We start from the raw sequence: 23,298 nt of genomic DNA, 5'->3' as shown, positions 1-23,298 counted from the left end.
AGTTGACTTCTGAGTGAATTCCCCGACCAGCAATCAGCATCTTATCAGCAGACTGAAGCAACCAGCATCTTATCAGCATGAAAATGTAACCCTGGGAACAATCCCTGGGAACTATAAGTAAACAATAGGAAGTAACTATAAATCCCAAATGTAAAGAAAAACAGAAACTCCTCAGACATGCCCGGATCCTGGCCAGATCCGGACATGCCTGAGTGAGGCATATCAATCTACCAGATATCTCCTGTGCGTTTTGTTTAGACTTGTTGGTTAAACTGTATAAAAGCTAGACCCTCTCACAGCAAAGACGGAGACCTCACCAACGAGTGGACGCACTGCGTAGGACTTCCCAATTGCCGGGAAAGGCTCTCCGACCCTTCGCTGTGACGGGGCTCCCCAGCTGATGCAAGGATCTGGATGATGGTAAAGTATGAGGGCAATTGGTGATGTATCTTTCTTAATCACTGTAGCTAGCTTTAAATAGTAATGTCTAGGTGCATTACCTTGCTTATTCTTTCTGCTATTTTAAACTAAAGTAAAATAAGCCTATTTCATTAGCTTGGTGTCTGTGTCCTTTGTGTTAACCCCGTCAATTGGCAAAACAGCATGCATTGCCATATTCCTGAGCATGGACCAAAATTTTAAACATCCACAAAACAATAATTTCCAGCATTAGATGAAAGTAGCTCCTATTGCCTTTTGGCTGTGGAGCAGGGATATTTGGAAAGTGGTTATAAGGACTCTGTGTGGAGATGGTACCTGTGGCAGTGCCTCTCTGCATGCAGAGCAAGGACGAGAGTTGGTTGCAGTCAAGAGGGGGAACGTGAGGAGCATCTTGAGGAACTGTGTGTGCTGAGGGCTGAAATAGGGATGCGGCCAGTCTGTGAAGTGGAGGAGCAGGAGGCCGTCCAGGCTCTGACCTGGAGGAGCAGGAGGAACCAGTGCCCCCAGGAGTGTTGCTGGAATAGTGGTGACCATGGCTGCCTTCCAAGCAGTTGACCTGGCTTTGATTCCTGGCCAATACTGGCAAATGTCTCTCCAGCCTGGCTCCAGCACAGGTGCCTGAACATATCCTGCACACAAGCTCTTTTGCTCAAATACCACCCATCTTTCCCCTGGGGTTTCAAGCCAATCCCCTGTCTTCCCTGCAGCCTTGAGGCCCGCTGAGACCAGTGCTCTCTAGTCTCTGCTGGCTGGGAGAGCTTCAAGCTGGGCTCCTCACGACAGTGCTGGTACAGGAGCCAGGAGAGAGGCTTTTCTGGCCTGACACAGAGCTGGTCCTGCTGCTGCTGTGGCTGCTTGCACCTGGCAGGGTGCAGATGAAGATCAGTAATTCCTAGGTGATGGTCACGGGACAGACCGTGCTTCATGAGGCCAGGTATGCGATTTGGCTGGCTGGTGGAAGCAGAACTCCTCTTTACATTATGGCTCAAAGGCCCGTCTGTCTGTCTGAACTCACCCTGGGGACACTGACCTACCCTGTCCAGGCTCTGACATTGCAGATACATCATGAATTTTACTGGGATTTGGTGTAACGATGATCCTAGTGACCAGAGAAATAATACACTCTTCTCTTGCAGCTTGTGGCCTGTGGACCAAGAGAAAAGCAAGAGCCTCTCTCAGCTAGACTCTACTGGAAGGGAGTGAAGCTTCCCAACTCTCTGATTACAGGGTTTCTTAAAGAAACAAGCCGCCTTCCTTGCTCTGCTGATAGCCAGACACCATTCTGGATGGTGGGCCTCTATGGACGGTTTGTGTTAGCACAGTATTGCCAGACTCCCACTCTGTCAGGAGCAGTGCTACAAATTGCTGGAATTGTGAAGAGGGGCATCGTGAATGTGTATGTTCATTCTCTGCTGAAATGCCCACACGAACCTCATCTGGCAGTCACACTGCCTCCGTCTGGAGATCACAACCAGTGCTTTCCTCCTTTCCACTCCATACCCATCCCCTGGTGTTTATTCCCACACCAAAATAGTAAAAGAGAGAATTGCCAGGTCTCTTTTTCATACGATTTTGTGAACAATAATTGAGAGAACCGAAATGCTATTTCAAAATATACGTATTAAATTTTACAATGGAGAATTCCGCAAATGACCCCCAGGGCCATAATCACCAGGTTACAGGCCCATATTCAATACCTACAAGGCTTTTTAGTACTCTGAAATGAGTCCAGGGAACTTAACCAACAACCACTGTTAAGCTCAGGACAGAAGCCATCGCCTATCCTTGCAGAGAAGATGCTTAGCTGGGAGAGGAGAAGAACAAACTGCCATGACTCTCTAGCTCGGCTGCACAAAGTCTTTAATGAGAAGGGGGGAAATGCAGTGGAACAGAACAGAGACCAAGGAAAACATCTGCAGGATTGAGGGAAGCACAGAGGATGGCCCGTTCCCCAAGGACAAGCTGCATACAAAGAGCTTGCCTTTTCCCATTCTGCTCTCCCTGGTGGCAATGGCAGCGCACCAAGAGCGGTCCCTAACTCCAGAATCCTCTCCCTTTCAGCAGCGGGTTCAGCAAAGCAGAAGAAAAGGAGCCCATTCCAGAGGGCTCAAAGCAAAGGAGAGCCAGAGGAGACACGGCCACGCCAGCCGTGCAGCGAGGAGAAGTGGGCACAGGTCCCTCCTGCCAGGTGGCATGAAGACATTCAGACTGTCTGCAAGACATGTCCATGACCTGTTGGCCTTTGTTGGTGGTATGCTGGACATCTGCAAAGATGGAGACTCTATAATAATCCCTGGGCAACTGTTTCCCATGTTTGACCCGCCTCACCGTAAGACAGGGCTCCTCTGTGTGGCACTACTTGAATTTCCACTCCTGTCCATTGCTTCTCGATCTTTCCATTCTACTGACGTTTTGCTGTCTCTCTTTTGCCAGATTCTTTCTTTTTGGTGCTCTGGTACAAGATCAGGGTGCTCCACCCACAACTGGTGGTGCCCCAAGATTGGCGACAGGACTCACGGTCACAGTAGAGAGCAGGTTCTCCCTTTCCAATTGCAGAGATGACAGAGGTGACAGCCCTTCAACCGTTCAATTGCAGGGCCAAGCTGAGGCAGAGAAATATCAACTTGAGTCACCACCATGGCAGCAGTTTAGCCCACGGAGAGAGAGACATTGAGAAGACCCAGACTTACCCCGTTCTTCGAGGAAAGTGAAGCAAGAGAGGAGGATGCAGTTTTTGGAGCAGCACAGGCTTTTATGCTGTGTCCCAGAGCCCTGTGGGGCCACAAACGTTTCTTTGTTCTCAAAGCATCTTCATGTCTAGTAGTTGCCGCTTGTTGAGGCCTCACTGGTGTTTAAGCCCTTGTCTCTCTCACCTGAAATATTTTGCTTTAAATGAATATCAACTATACAGCAATATAATTGATTTATGTCCAGCTCTCCTAAGACCAATTGGTGCAGAGGTCTCAGGATGCTTGTGAATAGATTTTAAGTGGCTTTCAATCACACAGATCACATTCCTTACATCACCTTCTTACACAGTGAGCTTGGCAATAAGTCATGCTGAAATTCAGCTGTTAGAGACATTGCAAATCAGCACTCAAGTGATTTCAATTCACAGCCTCAGTTAAACCCTAGGAGACACCTCTCTCCCAGTGAGTCATTGTGTGTGTTATGTTCTGTGCTTAATTGTATGCACATATATATAAAGAGAGAGAGAGGGATTTAGGATACCTTATAGTAAGCTAGTGTGAATCTTGTCATTCTCAAATCTGTAGTTAAGTCACTGTTTCCATTATAACATACTCCACCAAATCACCTTGTTAATCTTTAAATTGACCAATCATTAGGTGCTGCTAAAATTTAAACTTTTGACCTACCTCGCACCATTAATAAATCTCAAATTGCTGCTAAATCAAAACTGTGTCAGCTCTCCGGGGATGTGGCAAAGCTCTGCAACAGGGAGAGATCATTGGGGGCTGGGGGCCAGTGCTCAAAAAAGCTGCAGAGGTTTGGTGGGCATAAGGCACAAGAGGGAGCACTGATGTCAGTCCCATGGCTGGGAGCACAGGAAAGGAAGGAAGATCAGAGTAAGGTCAACCTGACAGAAAGGCTGTTATGTGTAACCATGCCGAGGAATGTCCTGGGAGTGCCAAAAGTTTGAGGTCCCACTGAGATTTGAACTCAGACTGCTGGATTCAGAGTCCAGAGTGCTTACCGTTACACATGGGACCTCCTTCACAAGCACTGTCTTTCCCCTGAGGCCACCCTCGTGGAGGCTTCTACTCCTGACTGAGCCTGGCTGTCTCTCCATCTCCGTGGACATCACCAAGTACAGTCTTCCTCCAGGGCCACTGGCCGAACTCTACTCACCGGGCCTTTCAAGGGAGTGGCAGAGCTCTTTGCACAAGCCTCGCGTGCCCTCTCTTACAAGAGCCAGGCTGGTAAGCGCTGAGAATCTTGCTTTTGCCTACTTGGACCAGGTTAGGTAGTTTCCAGTAGAACGTCTTCCACGGTGCACCTCACACGGTACATTCATGGCCCAGCAGCTGAAGGTTCAGTCCTTGCACTTGTGGTCTCTGCTGCTGCCTCCCTTTGCCCCCATGTTGGACAGTGTGTCCATCTGCCCATGTAAGTTATTGCCTCTCCTGTTTCTCACCTTGTAGCTCATACTAAGCAGCCATTACCCAGATATCCTTACTCCCGGTTCCAGTCCTACCCGAGCTCCTGACCTTGCTGAACAAGGTGACCAAGAGAGAGGGCAGGGGATGAGCTTCAGTAGAGGGAAGAACATAGCAGGAGTACCCAAAGTAGCTTGTTATGTGTTGCACAAGCTGGACTTCCTTCCTCTGCTGGGGCACTCTTGGCTGACTCTAAACCCTAGTCCTATCTTCCAGGACTCGCTGTCCCCTTGTGCCCCAAAGTGGCCTCTCCCTCCCTGGAAACCCCATTTTCTGTCCCGAGACTGCTCCAGACTCGGCAAGGTTTCAATGTCCAGCCTGAGAGAACTTTCCCTCATGTCCTGGCACCAGCACACTGCCTGCCCAAAAAGGGTCCATGCACACAGCCAGGAAAAGCTGCAGTGGTGCGTTCCTCCTTCTGCCAAGGTTTGAGCCTGTGTGTTGAGAGCAGGGCCCTTCCTCCCAGCAGTCACACAGGAGGAAACCCATGTGGGGACACTCTATTGGATCTCAGACTTAGCCCGGGACACTGAGGACACGACCTCCTGGTACCTTTGCACTTCCTAAAGCATTGGGCTTGCATCTGGTACTTCTGAACCCACACGACAGAGCACGCCGTCATACCCAAGCCTAAGATATCAAATGCCAGGTCACATTCAGAGGAGGCAGGAGAAACAGCTAGTCACTGGAGAAGGGTTGAATCTCTACAGAGGCACAACTCTGAAAGCTTGTCCCGGAGAAGCAGCATTGCTGAGGGCTTTCCTCACATATCCCTGGGATCTGCAGGGCCCAGGTGGGTGGGAGCAGCGAGAGCAGGGCCCAGTCTCTGAAGGCCTTGTAAAAAGGTGGAGGAAACCCCCCTCCAGGGGCTGCAGCACAGGGAAAGGGACAGCTTTTTCCCATCCACGTGCTGTAATGCCATCGGAAGGGACATGTCACTTCTGGGGTCAGACAGTGGATCTCCAAGCAACAGAGGATGTTCCTGGGGCCCTGCCCAGGATCACTGGTCTCACCCAGCACTCGGGGATCCCGGAGGGGCTCTGTATGAACAACCGTATGGGCCTGTGCAGGCAGCCTCCTTGCTCAGAGCATATTGTCCTTGGTTTCCTTCCTGGCAGAGTTGCCTGCTGGGGCTAACATGGTCCCCAGCCCATTTCCTTCCCCAAGGCCATGGTAACTGCTGCTACCTATGTAGCCTCTGATGCTACTCTTCCCTGCAGGATCCTGTGGGGAGGACAATCTGTGCCACCCTTAGAGGCTTCAGAGAGGAGGCAGAGATCTCCCAGAGCTCCCCAGCCCGTGGGAGATGCAGGTCACGCCAAGCTGGCCCACACAGGAGGCCAGGCCACCCCCAGCTCCTGCACTCCCGAGGTCTTTCTGGCAGAGGGCAGGCCTTGGCAAGCCAGAGAGCCACCTTCACACAGCAGAAGCCCCCTCACCTTCTGCTCTCCAGGCTAAACAAACCCAGCTCCTTCAGCATCTCCCTCAATCACAACGTGCACCAGCATGGAGTTTCTCTGTCCTGTCAGCAGTGTTGGAGAGAAATGCCCCAGTGTCGGGGGAGACGAAATGGAAATGCATGCTAGGACTTGGAACACACCCCTCAGCCTGAACACGAAGTCCCCAGAGCCTGCTATGTCCCTCTTGGCCTCATACTGGTGGGCCTTTAATCACGCCTGCCCCTCTTCCCACTGATGCTGGTTGTGTTTGCAGGTGAGGAACTGCCAATTCAGGGAAACTGTCTGGCTTGAAACCCTGCTGGTCAATGCCACGTCCTGGATTTTCACCTACCGTCTGTGCCACCGCATCCGCAAGAAAGAAGGATGCATCTCTGGGGCTCTTCAGCTTTGGGATCAGAGGGCAGGGTAGCTCCCTGATGATAATGAGAAGGAAAAGTTGCCTGCTTTTCCAGAAAAGGGGAAGAAGGACTATGTAGGGAACTATGTAAAAATGATGATAAAACGGAGCAAGTTCCGTGGAGGTTCCCTAGGTTAGACAGGCGCCAGGGACTCTGTCGGTGAGGCTGGTCAAACATGGGAAACACTTGCCCAGGGATTATTGTACAGTCTCCATCTATGCAGATGTCCAGCATACCACCAACAAAGGCCCGGTAGAGCCTCTTCTACTTGTGCCTGCTTTGAGCTGGGCTTGGTCTGCATGTTCTCCACCCCAGGTGTTCTGTGATTGAGTGGGACACTGCTGGATTCCCTCAGTCAGGAGCAGCCATCAAGTTGAATGGAGCAGACGGTAGCTGGGGCTAGTGCTCAGGAGCCTTAGAGCAACCGACCATCTCGTCCCGACCCTGCAGCTGCTGCTGCTGCTCCCACCGTCCATCCCTTGCTGCTGCCATAGCCCGCCACCTCATCCAGCATCAGCCTGGCACAGCTGCCGGGAGGTGACTGCGGGGCTACCCTTCCCAGCTCCCACCAAGGGCTGCTGACAGGCACTCCTTCCCGGGACCTGCCAATGGAACCGCCACCAAAGTACCGCTCTGCACATGCCAACGTGTGGGAGCACAACCAAGAACCCACCCAGCTGCTCACTCCTTTCCCCTCCTTCAGTGGGGTGCAGGGCACTGAAAACTGGATCAGAAAGCTCATGGGTCAAGTCAAACACAAGAACATGGCTTAGCAGAAACCCTTGTGGGTAAACCAGCCTTGACATGGGAAAAAATAACTTTCTGCTATTTAAAACAGACTCATGTAGTGAGAAAACAAAAAGGCTAACATACAACGAGCGCCTTTCCTCTCCCCTGTCCCAGGCTCAACTTTACTCCTTCACTCCAGACTCCTTTACCAACCCAAGTGAGATGCCTTATCCCTCTGGTCTTTTCTGCTATTTTCTTCCTTCCCTCTCTCTCTGCCTGGTGTTTCTGCCCTTTGTGGAATACGTTTTCACAGAGGGGCTACAACCTTTGCGCATGGCTCAGCTGTGTCATGGGGTGGGTCCGCTGTGGAGCTGGAACTGGCTGTGTACCACATGGGGCAGCTCCTTACCTTGTCTGACAGAGGCCACCCTGCAACTCCCCCTAACCCCTCCACTACCAAAGCCTTGCCATACGTAGCCAATACAGTGCCCATTGGGAATACCGTATGGCATGGCACAGGTCTCCACCCAGCCCAGAGGGAGGCATGTTTGCTCTCTCCTGGGCTAACATGGCTGCATGCTGTGCCTTTGTTTGAATTAAAAAGGCACGGCACCCTGCCTGGTTTCTTCTTAAGCACTGGATACGTCCATATCTGGTACAGTTGTCTCGTATCAGCTCAGAAATCAGCAAGTGAAATGCAGCCAATGCTGGGGCAACAATTATTATTCCTGTTGTATAATGTGCAAATAGGCCAGGTGGATCATTTCTAGCACAAGATTCTTGATCTACAGGACTTGGTCAGATATGAGCATCTGTCACGTTTCATGCTGCATGAGCATAAGCAGTTTGTTTTGCAGGACTCTACCCATAAGCTGTTCCTGGGCTAAAATCTGCTTGTGCTGATGCAAGTTTTTGGGGGTGGACGATTGCTTTGGTGAATCCCCGTGGAGCCCTGATGAACGACGAGGTATATCTGACCAGGATGTGCCTTCGCATGCATACACAGAGGGTGTCATTTTCTTTCAGTTGTCATTTTCCTATTAAACACCACAACCAAGATGTGATCACAATGCTCTGTGACTGGCTGACAGCCAGTTCTTGGCCCCACCAGGACCCACCTGCTCTCAGGCAGACCTGTGATTGACTGTCAGGAACAAGGAATCCTAGCCGTGTACCCAAAAGCACATCAGGCAAGGAAGCTCCCACGAGGAAGATGCAACTTCTGACAGCGCCATTCCCCATGGGATCTCATATTGCATTGTGAATGCCTGGCAGCCATTTTTGACATTGTCATGCCCTCACGTTCTCAGATCTCCCTCTGATGGGCTGTCCACTTCCTTTGGACCAAGAGGTGTTCAAATATAACAAGATATAGCACGCAGTGGTATCCACTGTGGAATGAAGACAAGCAGCTGGCACAAGCAGTATTCCCGTGGATGGCCCATCACCTGCAGAGCAACCTCGCAGTCAACACCCAAGCGATTGTCTGGTTTCTGGCCCATCAGGTACTAGGGCAGCAGGGAGCTGCACTGCAGATCCCCGTGCTGTGTTCCTGCATCTACCTGGATGGGGACTTTCTCTTTGGCAGCCTGAGCTGGCTCTGGGGGAGCTGAAGGAAACCCCGGGGAGAGGGAGCAGCCTTGGGTGGAGGGGAGCTGTTCTCCAGCGAGCTCATGACGGCTGTAACCCTGCCCAGAAATCCAGCTCCCAGGGGGCTGCGGGACTTTACCTGGTGTAAAAGTCAGTTCTTGGAGAATCAAGGAGGGAAACAAGAAAGTTTAGCATAGAACTACCAAGGGCATCAATTCCCCTCTTTTAGCTGTGCCCATAGTGGTGCCACAGCCTAATGCGCAGAGGACCCCGATATAGAGGAAAGCAGGGTATGTATGTTAACAATACAGTTGTGTTGACCAATGAACTTCCTCATGTTAAGGGTGGGCTAATCAGGCAGTATTGCTCAGGAAATCGGTATGTGCTTCTCCGGTGCAGCTGGTGTGGACTGTATGGTCAGCGGGGTATTAACATTTGAGCTTCTAACCCAGTGTCCCATGCAGGTGAAGGGGGTTTATACTACAGTCAGGTCCATTGCTGTTAGGACTGTCGTTACATGCCTGGGGTGCTTTTTGAAAGACAATTCTCCTATTGTTTTATCGTCTGCATGGGGTGTTCTCAGCCACTGAGACCCAGATTAGCGTGGGTCGTCAGGTCACATTGACCCTGAGGTAGAAGCTCTTATTCCTCGGCAGGGTTTGTTCTTCTGAGGAAGCTGTACAGCATTTAGGGCCTTTCCTTACACACCAGCTGCAAGGGCCTTCCCCTGCCCGTGCTGTGCTGTGCTGTCCTCCCTGAACAGCTCCTGGCTTGGCCTGCCTCCTGGCACAGCCCTGCCCTTGCTGATCCCCAACAGCCGAGGGTGGCCCCCACCCCCATGCAGGGTGCCAAAGAGACAGAGAAACCCCTCCTCTCCATGCCTGGTGCCATTCCTGTCCTACCCAACACTGTTGGCAGTGGAGGTGGCTCCCAGTCATCCCAGGGCAGGGCTGGCCCATCGGACTGGGTGGTGGACAGTCTTAAATGCTGCGTGTCCTCCCAGGAAGGATCTGGGCAGGCTCAGCTGGTAGAGCCTCCCGTTGAGGGCGAGGGACGAGGCCTGCATGTTTGGGCTTGTGTTTGCTGGTTCCCTGTCCCATCCACAGATCAGAGCATGCAGGAACCAGGAAGAGGAGGCAAAAGCAAAGCGGGATGGAGAGGGCTGGGATGTGAGTGCCGATGTCGGTGTGGAGATTGTGGCCCCAGGCTGCCTGCTGCAGGGGGATATTTCTCAGGGGAAAGCATTCACTGCGGAGGAAGACGTCCATGGCTCCGCTCCAGCTGCCTTCTCCATTGCCCCTTTCCTTCTTCATTCATCCTCACATCTCTCTGTAGTTCTTTTTCCCTTGCAGTGCTTCACCCAACTTCAATGGCATGGCTGTGGGGAACAGACCATGCACCAGCAACGAGCTTGTCTCTCCTCTTTCTCCGGAATCTCGCTGCGTGTGCCCCTCAGGTTTTCCATTTTCCTCAAGATGCTGCACCACACAGGCAGGCTACCAGCAGCTCCTACTCTGCTTGCTGCTCTGTTGGGAGCAGCTGGGTATGCAACTGAAAGAAGCCCTCTGGGAAGCCTCCGGCTCTTTTCTATCCCACCCATCAGGGACTGTGATGGCAGGGGACAGTCTCCTGATGCCACAGCCACCACCGCGTCCTCTTTTGCACTTCCACGTCTTTCCCAGAAAAGGAGGAAACCCCTCATCATCTCATCCTTAAGATAAATCTGGGAAAGACCCCTGGGAAAGGGTGTGCATGTGTGTGAGGCCCGGATTTGGGTCAGGCAGAATATCCCCCAGACGCCAGATTTATGATGTGTCTTCAATTCATTGCTAGCAATGAGGTCCATGTATGCAAAGAAGGACCTCTTCTGAAGCTCATAGTCAGGCTCTGGCCCCTCCTCTTCCCCCCACTTGCCTGCTGCTCCACAGCTCTCTGGGTTTGTGAGACCTAAAGTAATGGGAAATTTGTGAGTGCTAGCAAGGTGTCAGGTGCATGAGGTGACTTCCCTTCTTCTTTAGCGGTGAGGGCTATGTTGTGCAGGCTCTCCTTGGACATGAGCTACTAAAGTTTCAGGCATAGGGAAGAGAGCTGGTGAGGTTGTTCTGCTTGGAATGTTGGATAAGATCAGGCACGTGGTTTTGAGGAAGAACCAACAACAGTGGACCTCTCTCATGGCCAATACTGAGCACTGGTCTGTTCTTTTCCCCTATCTTGGAAATGGGGGAGCAGGATTTCCCATTCATGCGGGATTTTCAGGCTCAGGTGGAGGGTAGGAGAAGCACAGATGGCAAGGAGGTTTTGCTGTGTCCCTGGCATGAGCCAAGACACTCGGCTGCAGTATGGTCCTTGCAGGCAGCCCAAAAATGGGACTGCACCCCGTAGTTGGCAGGATTCGAACCTGCGTGGGGAAACCCCAATGGATTTCTAGTCTATCTCCTTCACCACTCGGCCACAACTACCTGCCGCAGCCCTCTCTGCCCCGCTGAGCACATCCCCTGTGCAGTGACACCCGCCTCACTAGAAGCCCCGTGGTTCACACCTGCACGGAGCAAGGAAGGTACCAGCCTTCCAGAGGCCTTTGGAGGTTTAACCACAGGGACTGTGGCTGTAGATCCCAGCGCCTTGTCCTCAGCTGGGCATCTGGGATATCCTGACATGGGGTGGATGTGTTCACTCTCCAGCTGGAGTATCTGCCAGCAAAGAAAAGCAAAGTGGATGACTGGCATGCAGCTTCTTGGTGTGTAGGGGGGATGTGTTGTGAGAGTGGGAGAGATCTATAGAAAGGGAAAGGTAGAGCCTGGCTGAGGAAATTGAGGAGGTGCAAGGTGAGAATAAATGAGAGGTGTGGATGACTTGCAGGTAGACAGGAGAGAGCTTTTTTGGTGAAATAGGTTGTCTAGATCTTTTTGCCAGCTTGACCAAGCATTGTTATCTTCCAGAGCATTGAGCAAAACAACAAAAGACCTGAAAAAAACAATCAGTTTCATTAGTAGTACAAAATAGCTCTGATTCCCTTTTGGCTCCACAGCAGCACTATTTGGCAAATTGCACTAAGTAGTAGTAGGTATGGAGATGGTCCCTGTGGATATTCCTGTCTGCATGCAGAGCAAGAGTGGCAGGAGGTCACAGTCAAGAGTGTGAGCACGAAAAGTGTCACAAGGAACTGTGTGTGCTGGCCAGTCTGTGAAGCTTCTCAAGTCTCTGATTCAAGAGATGATTAAATTTAAAAAGCCATGCTCTTTGCTTTCTTGACTGTCAAAAGCAGGGTCGTACGCAGATTACTGTTAGCACAATAGTTACAGACTCCCACTCTGTCATCAGCAGTTCTATGCGTAGAGGGAGTTACAAAGAGGAAGATCATGATTGTGCATGCTCATTTCCCTACTGAATGCCCACATTGAAAATCTGCACTCAAGTGATTTCAGTGCACAGCCTAGGTTAAACCCTAGGAGACACCTCTCTCCCAGTGAGTCATATTGTGTGTTTCGTTCTATCCATTGGGGTTTCCCCGCACAGGTTGGAATCCTGACAACTACGGGGTGCAGTCCCATTTTTGGGCTGCCTGCAAGGACCACGCTGCAGCCGAGTGTCTTGGCTCCATAGACACAGCTCCTGCAGCTGCACAGTGCACCCAGAGACACAGCAAAACCCCCTTGCCTCCCACCCTTGTTCTTGCCTCCCTCCAGAAATGCCAGCATGGGTGGGAAATTCTTCTCCCCATTTACAAGGTAGGGAAGTTGATGGAAGAGACCAAAAGAAGTCTAGTTTTGTTCTTTGTTGTGTAGAACTTCAGAGCCTAACCACACATCTGAAGTAGCATATCCCAACCATCTGTCTTCCCTACACCTGAAACTAGAGATGCTCCTCTCCAAAGTGAGCCTGTGCAACATGGCCCTTATTGCTAATAAAGAAGGGACTCTCATGGATCTGAGATCTTGCCAGCACTCACAACGTCTTCCCCTCCACTTTAGGTCTCATGGAGGCAGACTGGTGTGGAGCAGCAGGCAAGTGGGGTAGAGGGAAAAGTCCAGAGCCAACTATGAGCTACAGAAGAGGTCCTTGTTTACGTATATGGACCTCATTGCTGACAATGAACAGAAGACACATCACAGATCTGAGATCTTGCCTCAGGTCCTGAGGGTACTCAGCCTGACTCCTCCTCAGCCCCTGCACATATAGACAGCCTTTTCCAGGGGGCTTTCCCAGATTTAGCTTAAGGATGAGATGATGAGGAGTGGGTCTCTCTGTCTCCTCCTCTTCTGGGAAAGACGCAGAAGTGCAGAAGAGGACATTGTGGTGACCCTGGCATCAAGACACCATCCCCTGCCATCACAGAACCTGATGGGTTTACTGTCTCACAACCCCTGAGAGAAAGAGGGGCTGCTGGTAGCCTGCGTGGGGGGTAGAGCATCATAGGGGAAACCCTGAGGGGCACATGCAGAGAAATCCCAGAGAAAGAGGAGAAACAAGCCCATTACTGGTGCATGGTCTGTTCCCTGCAGCAGTTCCACTGAGGTTGGCAGTGGCAGTACAAGCAAGGAGAAGCTCAGAGGGGTTGGCAGCATGGATGAAAAAGAAAAGGAGCAATGGAAGGGAGACCTGGAGCAACAGACCTCTTGATCTGTAGCCAAATACTCTGTAGCAGCCACATTCCCATGCTCATGACTGAACCCACATCCCAGCCGTCTCCATCCTCCTTTTGCTCTTTTCTCCTCTCTTGTTGTTGCATGCTCTGACCTGTGGATGGGACAGGGAACGAGCAAACTCAACCCAAGGATGCAGGCCTCAGGACTGCCACCTTGTTCCTTGCCCTGGGAAGCAGGATCTACAAGCTCAGCCAGTCCAGAGACTTCCTGGAATATCTCACAGGATCTAAGTTTAGTGAGCACTCAGTCTGGCTGGTCTGGCCCTGCCCTGGCCTGATGGGGAGCCACCTCCACCCCCAGCCGTGTTGGGCCGGACAGGAATGGCACCGGGCGCATAGAGGAGGGGTTTCTCAGACTCTTTGGCACCCTGCATGGTGGCAGGGGATGCCCTGGGCTGTGGGGGAGCAGCGAGGGCAGGGCTGTGTCAGGAGGGAGGCCAAGCCAGGAGCTGTTGGCACACCACAGCACAGCACAGCACGGGCAGGGGAAGGCCCACACGGCTGCTCTGAAAGGCAAGGTGCTAACTGCTATACAAGTACAACTTGCTTAAAGGAACAAACACTGCCTAGGACTAAGAGCTTTTACCGAAGGGTGACCTGAAGACCTCTCTTAAATCAGCTATCAATGGCTGAGAACACCCCATGCAGATGACAAAACAATGGTAGATTTGTCATCAAAAAGCACCAGGCATGTAACCACGGCCACAAGTGCGGCTAACCAAAATCTAGTATAAAACCACTCCAAGTACATGTGACAAGAATGTATTGATGGGAAAATCACAAGTTGCATACATTTCCAATATGAACTCATTAGCTCACTCGATAGCATGAGTAAGGTGACTGGTTAGCAGAACTGTATTGTAACATACATAAAACCGTGCTGTCATCCCTACTGGGGTCCTCCATGAATCAGGCTGAGGCATCACTATGTGCACCCCTCGTCCCAGGGTTTCCTTCAGCTCCTCCAGAGCCAGCTCAGGCTGCCAAAGAGAAAGTCCCCATCCAGGGTGATGGACAGGAGAGGTGGGGAGAAGGGCAAGGCAAGGCCCTTAAGCTTCCCACCCCAGTCCCACTTCCAGTGAGGTAGCCAGGCAGACATGTATCCAGCCTGGGTGAGGGCACAGGATACAGGAAAGGAATGAGGCGTGAGTGCTGGCAGTGCCAGGGAGCATCAGGCCTGGCTGTGAGAAGTCCCAGCTGGCATCCTGGGGGGAGCAGAGTGGTGCAGCGGAAGCGTGCTGGGCCCATAACCCAGAGGTCGATGGATCGAAACCATCCTCTGCTAATGGCATTTTTAGTTTTTTTTTTCTTTCTTGGCGTTCCAGCAGCAGAGTCGCTGCCTCTCCCTTGCATCTTTCCCAGCAAGCTTTAACATGCACTGCTCCTGCTCTCTGCGCACCCATGGCCATGGCCCTCCTGAGCTCCCACTCCCTTCTCTCTGCCACTCACCTTATTCTTTCATTGCCTTCTTAGAAGACAGTGCTCCCAAAGTGTCCCTCGGCAAGACAGACAGCTGCGTGTGGAGCAGCAGGCAGAGCTCCCCACACGAGGAAGTGGGTGTCCTGGGCACGCAGTTGTGTTTCTCCCTTCCCATCAGGCTGCTCAATCCCAACTTCCCAGCTGCCAGCAGGGACCTCCAGGAATCTGCTAGTGGGGAGGAGGACACGGCTGGAGTTAGTTTTGAATACACTGGTGTGATCAACTTGAGCACCAGGGCACTTTCTCCATCCTAGTCTGTTTGCTGCTGTGCCCACTTGCAGGGCCAGCCAGGAGCAGGGCTGAGCAGGTATTCCCAATGGGCTCATTGGTGGCAGTATATGGGTAGGTGTTGGGGTGGAACGTAGAGAAAGGAATGAGCAACGGGGTGAGTGAGCATCTGTGCCTCTACCAACACAGGTACATACACATGACCACACATACACTTGAATAGTACATGCAGAACTGGCACGTGTTTGTCCGCAGATGGGGAGAGGCACCATTACCAGCACCCACAGAAGCACCAGCACCACTCACACAGGCATGGACAAGAGTGACGGTCTGATCCTTTTCTTTGCCCCCAGCTGCTTAGGGTTGGAGATCAGGGCTGGACACAGATCCCCTCCCTCCCACATGCACAACAGTAGGTCCCTGGGATCCCTGCCCTTATCATAGCTCTGTGCAGCTTCCATGCCCAGAGCTCTGTCCCGGTTTCTCCAGTGTCATTCTCTAAACCTGGCCAGTCCCTGATGCTGATCTCCCCGAGCCAGCGGCTAGTAAAGCTTCAGGTTTCCTAGCCAACACCTGACAAACTCTGAAAACTCCCAGCAACAACCAGCTTGAGGTCATCTGTGTGTCCAGGCGGCTGGGCAGTCTGGGAAGTGGACGAGCAGGAGGCAACAGGCCACCAGGAGCATTGGTGGTAGGTGGTAGAGCGTAGATGCCTTCCAAGCAGTTGACCTGCGTTCCAGTCCTGGACAGTGCAGACAAATTTTTCTTTAGCTGGTCTCCACAAGTGTCTTGCCTCCCCTGCTCCAAAAATCCTCCTTCACTCAGCAAACTCAGCTCCCATGGGGCAGTCGAGACGCTACCCTCGACTCTCCCAGAGCCTTTCATCACAGAGAGGCCTCTGGACACAACCTAACCCAGAACACAAAGGCGTCCCTTGGCAAAAGGAGATGACAGAGACTGCTTTCACCATTCATAGATTCTCAGGGAGTGTTGAAGCACTGGAGCAGGTGCCCAGAGGTCTTTGGAAGTCTCCGTGCCTGCGTATCACAGTCAGGTTTCAGTGGGGCTTAGGCACTGCTCAGCACGCCCTGGCTTGAGGCCAGCCCTGCTTTGAGCAGGCATTTGGGCCAGTGATCTGCCAAGGTACCTTGCAGTCTAGAGCCTGCCATGAAACAACAAGCCCCAGAGAGAGCTGTGCCCTCCTTCCTCTGCACCATGGGCAGTAAGGGAGCCTCTTGCCCACAGCAACTGGAGCTCAGTCATTGCTCTGCACTTGGCACATCTCCTGTCCTTTCTCCTTGACTCTCCAGCCCCTCTCCCACACAGCGACTCCTTGAGACCAGCACAGCATTGCCCCAGGGGCTGGTGTGGCAGAGCCCTCCTTCACCAGCCTTCCCAGCTATGTGCAGGGAAGAAGGAAGCCCCCTTGATGCCCCAGGAAGTGTCCACGAGGCAGCACCCACAAAATACCCACTTCCTGCTCCCACTTTACCCTCCAACAATCCTTCTGCTTGGAAGGCAGGCCAGGGAGTCTGAGACTGCATACTTCTTCTTCAATAGGCTCACACCGGCAGAGCATTGCTTCTCCCTCTGAGTCATAAAATACCCTGAGGACAGTCATTTTGCAGCTTCTCTGGTTCTCTGTTCCCATCCATAGGCACCCTCAGGGTAATGATATATTTTTCTGTAGCCAGTTACAAACTGCCTGGTCAATTTCTGACCACAGCTCTCATCGTCCAGCCACCACGGTAGCCTCCTTGTAGGCACTAGGAGGCTCCTATCAGATGCCTCCTAAAGCATTTTCTTCTCCCTGCTAAGCAAGCCCTGTGTCCTCAGGCCTCCCTCACAAGGCCAGAGTCCCTGGCGCCTGTCTAGCCTAGGGAACCTCCACTGAACTTGTTCCAATTTATCAGCACTTTTACATAGTTCCCTACATAGACCTTCTTCCCCTTTTCTGGAAAAGAGGACAACTTTTCCCTCTCATTAGTCATCTGGGAGCTATCCTGCCCTCTGATTCCAAGGCTGAAGAACCCCTGAGATGCATCCTTCTCTCTTTCAGATGCAGTGGAACACACTGTAGGTGCCGATCCAGGACGTGGCATTGACCAGCAGGGTTTCAAGCCAGAGAGTTTCCCTGAATTGGCAGTTCCTCGCCTGCAAACGCAACCAGCATCAGTGGGAAGAGGGGCAGGAGGCAGTAAAGGCCCACCAGTATGAGCCCAAAAGGGACATAGCAGGCTCTGGGGATTCGTGTTCAGGCTGAGGGGTGTGTTCCAAGGCCTAGCATGCATTTCCATTTTGTCTCCCCCGACACTGGGGCATTTCTCTCCAGCACTGCTGACAGGATAAGGAATCTCCATGCTGGTGCACGTTGTGATTGAGGGAGATGCTGAAGGAGCTGGGTTTGTTTAGCCTGGAGAGCAGAAGGTGAGGGGTCTTCCGCTGTGTGAAGGTGGCTCTCTGGCTTGCCAAGGCCTGCCCTCTGCCAGAAAGACCTCGGGAGTGCAGGAGCTGGGGGTGGCCTGGCCTCCTGTGTGAGCCAGCATGACCTGACCTGCATTTCCCAAGGGCTGGGGAGCTCTGGGAGATCTCTGCCTCCTCTCTGAAGCCTCTAAGGGTGGCACAGATTATCCTCCCCACAGGATCCTGCAGGGAAGAGTAGCATCAGAGGCTACATAGGTAGCAGCAGTTACCATGGCCTTGGGGAAGGAAATGGGCTTGGGAGCACGTTAGTCCCAGCAGGCAACGCTGCCAGGAAGGAAACCAAGGACAAAATACCCTGAGCAAGGAAGCTGCCTGCACAAGCCCATACAGCTGTTCATACAGAGCCCCTCTGGGATCCCCGAGTGCTGGGTGAGACCAGTGATCCTGGGAAGAAGCCCAGGAACATCCTCTGTTGCTTGGAGATCCACTGTCTGACACCAGAAGAGACATGTCCCCTCCAATGGCATTACAGCAAATGTACAGAAAAAAGCTTTCCCTTTCCCTGTGCCACAGCCCCTGGAAGGGTGTTTCCTCCACCTTTTTACAAGGCCTTCAGACACTGGGCCCTGCTCTCGCTGGTCTCCTTCGGGCCTTCTCTGGTCAGATATTGGACATCTCTGAAAATGGAGACTCTACAGTACTCCCTGGGCAAAGCTTTCCCATTTTTGACCAGCCTCACGGTAAGACAGGGCTCCTGTGTGTGGCACTACTTTTCTTTCCACTCCTGTCCATTGATTCTTGATCTCTCCATTCTACTGACGTTTTTCTGTCTCTCTTTTGCCAGCTTCTTTCTTTTTGGCGCTCTTCTACAAGATCAGGGAGCTCCACCCACAACTGGTGGTGCCCCGAGATTGGCGACAGACTCACCGTCACTGCACAGAAAAGGTTCTCCCTTTCCCTTGCAGAGGACTTGGCCAAACGGCGAAGGAGCAGAAAAAAAACAAGCCATAAGTCTCCAGCTATGATGCACAAAACCTTTAATGAGAAGGAGGAAATGCAGTGGCACAGAACAGAGACCAAGAAACACATCTGCAGGATTGAGGGACGCACAGAGGATGGCCCATTACCCAAGGACAAGCTGCACACAAAGCGCTTGCCTTTTCCCATTCTGCTCTCCCTGGTGGCAACGGCAGCCCACCAAGAGTGATGCCTAACTCCAGCACCCTCTCCCCTTCAGCAGGGGGTTCAGCAAAGCAGAAGAGAATAAGACCTTTCCAGAGGGCTCAGAGCAAAGAAGAGCCAGAGGAGACACTGCCACACCAGCCGTGCAGCGAGGAGAAGTGGGCACAGGTCCCTTCTGCCAGGTGGCATGAGGACACCCAGCCTGTCTGCAAGCCATGGTCACGCTCCTGCTGCTGCAAGGTGCCATCTTCCATCCTGCTCCTGAGGGGATGAGCCACCAGCTTCAGCAGTTCAGACTGCAGCAGGGGAGCAGCAGACACATCCCGGACCCACCCAGACCAAGGGAGCCCCCAGAAGAGATGGGAACTCCCCCGGCACTGAGGGAGCTCCCAACAGCAGCTGACAGAGACGATCCCACAGCGGTGCTCTGAGGGAAAGAGTTGAGGATGGGGCCCGGCAGGGTCACCACCACTGGCGAGGGCTCGATGAACACCGTCGAGTCAGCGCAGCGGGCGACACAGGGCTCACTGCAGCTGCTTGCAAGTGGGGTTGGGCCAGAGGCACAGCAGGGCCGTGGGGGACAGGGTCTGAAGCAAGACATCTCTCGGTGAAGGAAGCAAAGCTACAACACAGAGCAGGAAGGAAACACAGACCAAAACATTAACTTGGCTCCCATGTCCACAGCTCTCTCTGCAGATACACTTTGCTGCTCTCCATCCCCATTCGATCTCCACATGCAGGAAATGCCTGCACCTGATCTTTTTAACACCCACAACGTGCATGACCTATCCCCCTAAGGTTGGATTTGAAGCACTGGGAGCAAAGATGTGCCTAACTGGACGCTGATTGCACCAGGACCTCCTGCTGCATTTCCCAGTACAATAGCACAGATGAAGATTGATGCAAGTATCCCAGCACAAATGGGCTGCGTTGAATGGGTGTCTCAGAAATCACCTTTAAAAAAACACAGTCTTCCTACAGCTTGTAATGCACTCCTCTGAGTTGCACAGTGCAGGAACGCTGACCCACTTTGGGATAGGACCAAGCACAGTGGGTTTAAAGCACCTGAGCATTACCCATGTCCAGAACAACTGTTGTTGCATTGATGAAGCACTTGGCCATTTGATTACAGAGAATCTGCTGCAGGCGTAAGTTCTGGTGAGGCAGACACCCCTACAGCTGAACCCCATTGATACCCTTCTGCCGCGATTGAGAGACGGAGACCCAGCTCGATGCAAGTCAGGATCTACTTTATTGAACACAACAACCGATTTTATATTCCAAACAGACAAAGAGAGACACGTGTTTTAAGCTGATTGGCACAATGGTTAATCACCTAATACATATTGCAAAAATTGAGCTCATGATTGGCTAACGTCTAAGGTCAGCTTGACTTTTTCTGCAGTTAATTTTCTGCTAGCTCACAGCATTCTTCTCCTTAACGACTTCTACTCCTGTTTCTATAGCACGTGCTTATCTCTAGTTACGAAACCAGCCCTCCTGGAAGAAATCGTCCTTAGCCCCAGGGGTGTAACAGTTTGCTTACAGAGTATGCAAATTACGAGACGCCAAGTTGAGCACGTCCCTCCTAATCAGCTCTATCTCACTGCTAGAAGGAGAGACCAGGCTGCCCCCGACATCTCCCCCTTCTTGTTGCACAATAAGGACCCTTTTCACTGAACTGGCTATCAGGTTCTGCACACACTGCAAAAAACAGGGTAAACAAAGTAACAAAAGAATAAAAACGACTAAAGCATACACAATCATTTTTACAAGGCTTCTCAACCATCCTGATAGGCCCCAACCTCCAAACAGTTTATCCAGCCAATCCCAACTATCGTCTTGGTGAAGTTTGGAAACCCCCTCTTTGAGTTGCTGTATAAGAGACCAGACAGTGCCTGACTTGTAGCGTTAGTTTGTTTTGCAAGTCAGCAGCCTAGTTTGTCTAGAGTTGCTAAAGCTCTGCCAGCAGCAGCTCCGGGCAGGAACAACGAGGCTGCAAAACGCTGACTGAAAGACCAAAAATCCACTTTTTCGCACAAGTATAACATTCACACAAAACCCAAGGGTCACAATTTTCACATGAACCACAGGTAATTTCTGCAATGGACAGTTCTCGATACTTATTCATGTAATTCCTTCTTCAGTTGTGATGTTTCCGGGCAGTTCTTCTGTCTGCTGTCCAAAATTCTGATTGGAGCACTCCGGTCCCTCTCCAGTTGGTTGTGGCAGGGGTTCACGAAAAGGTCGTACGCTCTTCGCGGGAATCCATCTAGGCCCTTTCTCTGTAGAAACACAAGCATAACCTCTACCCCATGTAATAAGGGGATAAGGTCCCATGACTGTACCTGTTTCTGGATCTCGGATCAGCACGGGCGGCTTGATTTGCAGTTCGAGCGAAGCATTCGTATTAAAATGACGGACTATGGGAGGGTTACTGTCTATCAAAGAACAATTCAGAAAATTAAAAACATATAAAGCTTTCTGAAGACGTTCCTCGGGGGTAACGGTCCCTATTCCCCCTTTTTGTTGTTGCAATAAGCGTTTCAGAGACTGATGAAAGCGTTCAATTAAGGATTGGCCCGTGGGGGAATGAGGGATACCCGTAATGTGGTTGATCCCCCAAGAACTCAAAAACTTTTTAATTGCAGTTGAAATATATGCAGGGCCATTGTCAGTTTTAATTTGAGAAGGTATGCCTAAAGTGGCAAAAGCACGCAGCAGATGTCGTTGAACATCGCGCGCCTTTTCGCCAGTATGACAAGAGGCAAATAATGCCCCAGAAAAGGTATCAATAGAGGAGTGAATATATTTTAAGTGACCAAACTCCGAAAAATGAGTGACGTCGGTTTGCCAAAGTTGCAAACTTTGCAATCCTCTAGGATTAACTCCTCCTGCTATTGTAGGAAATGAGTGCCTTTGACAATCGGGACACACAGCAACTATACTGGTTGCCTGCTGAGTAGTAAGGCCAAATTGTCGCTTAAGCCCACCAGCATTTTGGTGAAAGAAAGCGTGGCTGAGTTTTGCTTGTGCTATGGGGTCTGGCAGTACCTGTACCGATAATGTAAGCAGGTCAGCTTGCCGGTTCCCTTCCGCTATAAAGCCAGGTAAGGAAGTGTGAGATCTGACATGCATAATGAAATAGGAATGAATGCGAGAATCTAAAAGAAAAATAAGCTCCTGTAACAAAGCAAATAATGCAAAATGTGAGACATTTCGTAACACAGACGCCTCAGCTCGTTCAACAATCCCTGCAACATAAGCTGAATCAGTGATGATATTAAGCGGTGTAGACCATTTTCTAAAGGCTCGGACGACGGCAGTCAGTTCCATGATTTGGGGGGAACCCGGCACTGTCTTTATATCCGATTCCCATTGTTTGCGCTGGTCGTCCCACCAGAGGATAACAGATTTATGGGACTTCCCAGATCCATCTGTAAAAACAGTAAGAGCTTGCAAAGGCTGGTCACTCCTCTTTGGTCTAGGTACAAGCTGGAAATTAGCATTAAACAATTTATGAGAAGGTGGGTGAGAAGTGAGTTGGCCTGTATAACCAGCTATCGCTATACTGAAGGCTTCCGATTGTTGGTGAAGCCACTGCAAATAATCACTGACCATAGGCAAATAAATACAAGTGAAGTCCATTCCAGACAACATTAACAAGCGCCGCCTGGCACAGACAATCAAGGATGCAAACATTTCATGCTGTGTTGAGATGGTTTTCGTGGGTTGATTCGGTAAAAATACCCATTCAATGATAAGCAACGGGTCAGACTCCTGCAAGTCCCATTGAAATATCAAGGCATGAGGCTGTCGAGCAGGATTCAAAATGATCAAAAGGAAAGGTAACTCAGGGGCATATCGATGTGCCTGTCTTAAGGTAATAGCTGTAGCAACTTTTTGTAAGGAATCAACAGCTGCAGGGTTGAGAGCGCGAGGGGAACATAAGTCTGTGCTCCCCTTAAGTAGGTCGAATAAAGGACTTAAATCTGCATTGGAAATTCCTAGCAAAGGTCGGACCCAATTAATTGTTCCCAACAACTTCTGCACATCATGCAAAGTCCTCACATCTGCTTGAATTAGTAAAGGCTGTGGGACTATAGTTTGAGCCCGTATGCGCCAGCCTAGATATTTCCATGGTGGTATTTTCTGAACCTTTTCCGGCGCAACACAAAGACCTGCTGAATTAACAGCAGTTATGACAAGGGCTACAGCTTCCTCCATGACTTCATGATGTTGTGCTGCCACTAGAATATCATCCATATAATGGTACAATAAAACGCAGGGCATCTTTGTTCTAACAGGGCTAAGGACCTTGGCTACATACCATTGGCATATTGTGGGACTGTTTTTCATTCCTTGTGGTAGCATAACCCACTGATATCTCTGCAATGGAGCTTGCATGTTGACGCTTGGAACTGAAAAAGCAAATTTAGGAGAATCTTCTGGATGCAAGGGGATATTAAAAAAGCAGTCCTTGAGGTCAATGACTGTCAGAGACCAGTCCCGGGGGATCATTGTGGGAGAAGGGAGCCCTGGTT

The 23,298-nt window shown here is 51.2% G+C and overlaps 2 non-coding genes across 2 annotated transcripts; one reads left to right on the top strand and one right to left on the bottom strand.

The window, feature by feature from the left end:
- Nucleotides 1–11,173: 11,173 nt before the first annotated feature.
- TRNAS-AGA lies at nt 11,174–11,255 on the bottom strand. Its single transcript has one exon. It is a non-coding gene; the product is annotated as a tRNA-Ser (tRNA).
- A 3,399-nt stretch (nt 11,256–14,654) lies between these two features.
- TRNAM-CAU lies at nt 14,655–14,726 on the top strand. Its single transcript has one exon. It is a non-coding gene; the product is annotated as a tRNA-Met (tRNA).
- The last annotated feature ends 8,572 nt before the right edge of the window (nt 14,727–23,298 follow it).

This window comes from Tyto alba, unplaced genomic scaffold (genome assembly GCF_018691265.1).
Source record: "Tyto alba isolate M040663 unplaced genomic scaffold, T.alba_DEE_v4.0 Super-Scaffold_41, whole genome shotgun sequence".
NCBI lineage: Eukaryota > Metazoa > Chordata > Aves > Strigiformes > Tytonidae > Tyto > Tyto alba.
The sequence above is the reverse complement of the archived record's forward strand: the minus strand, read 5'-3'. Positions and strand labels throughout refer to the sequence as shown.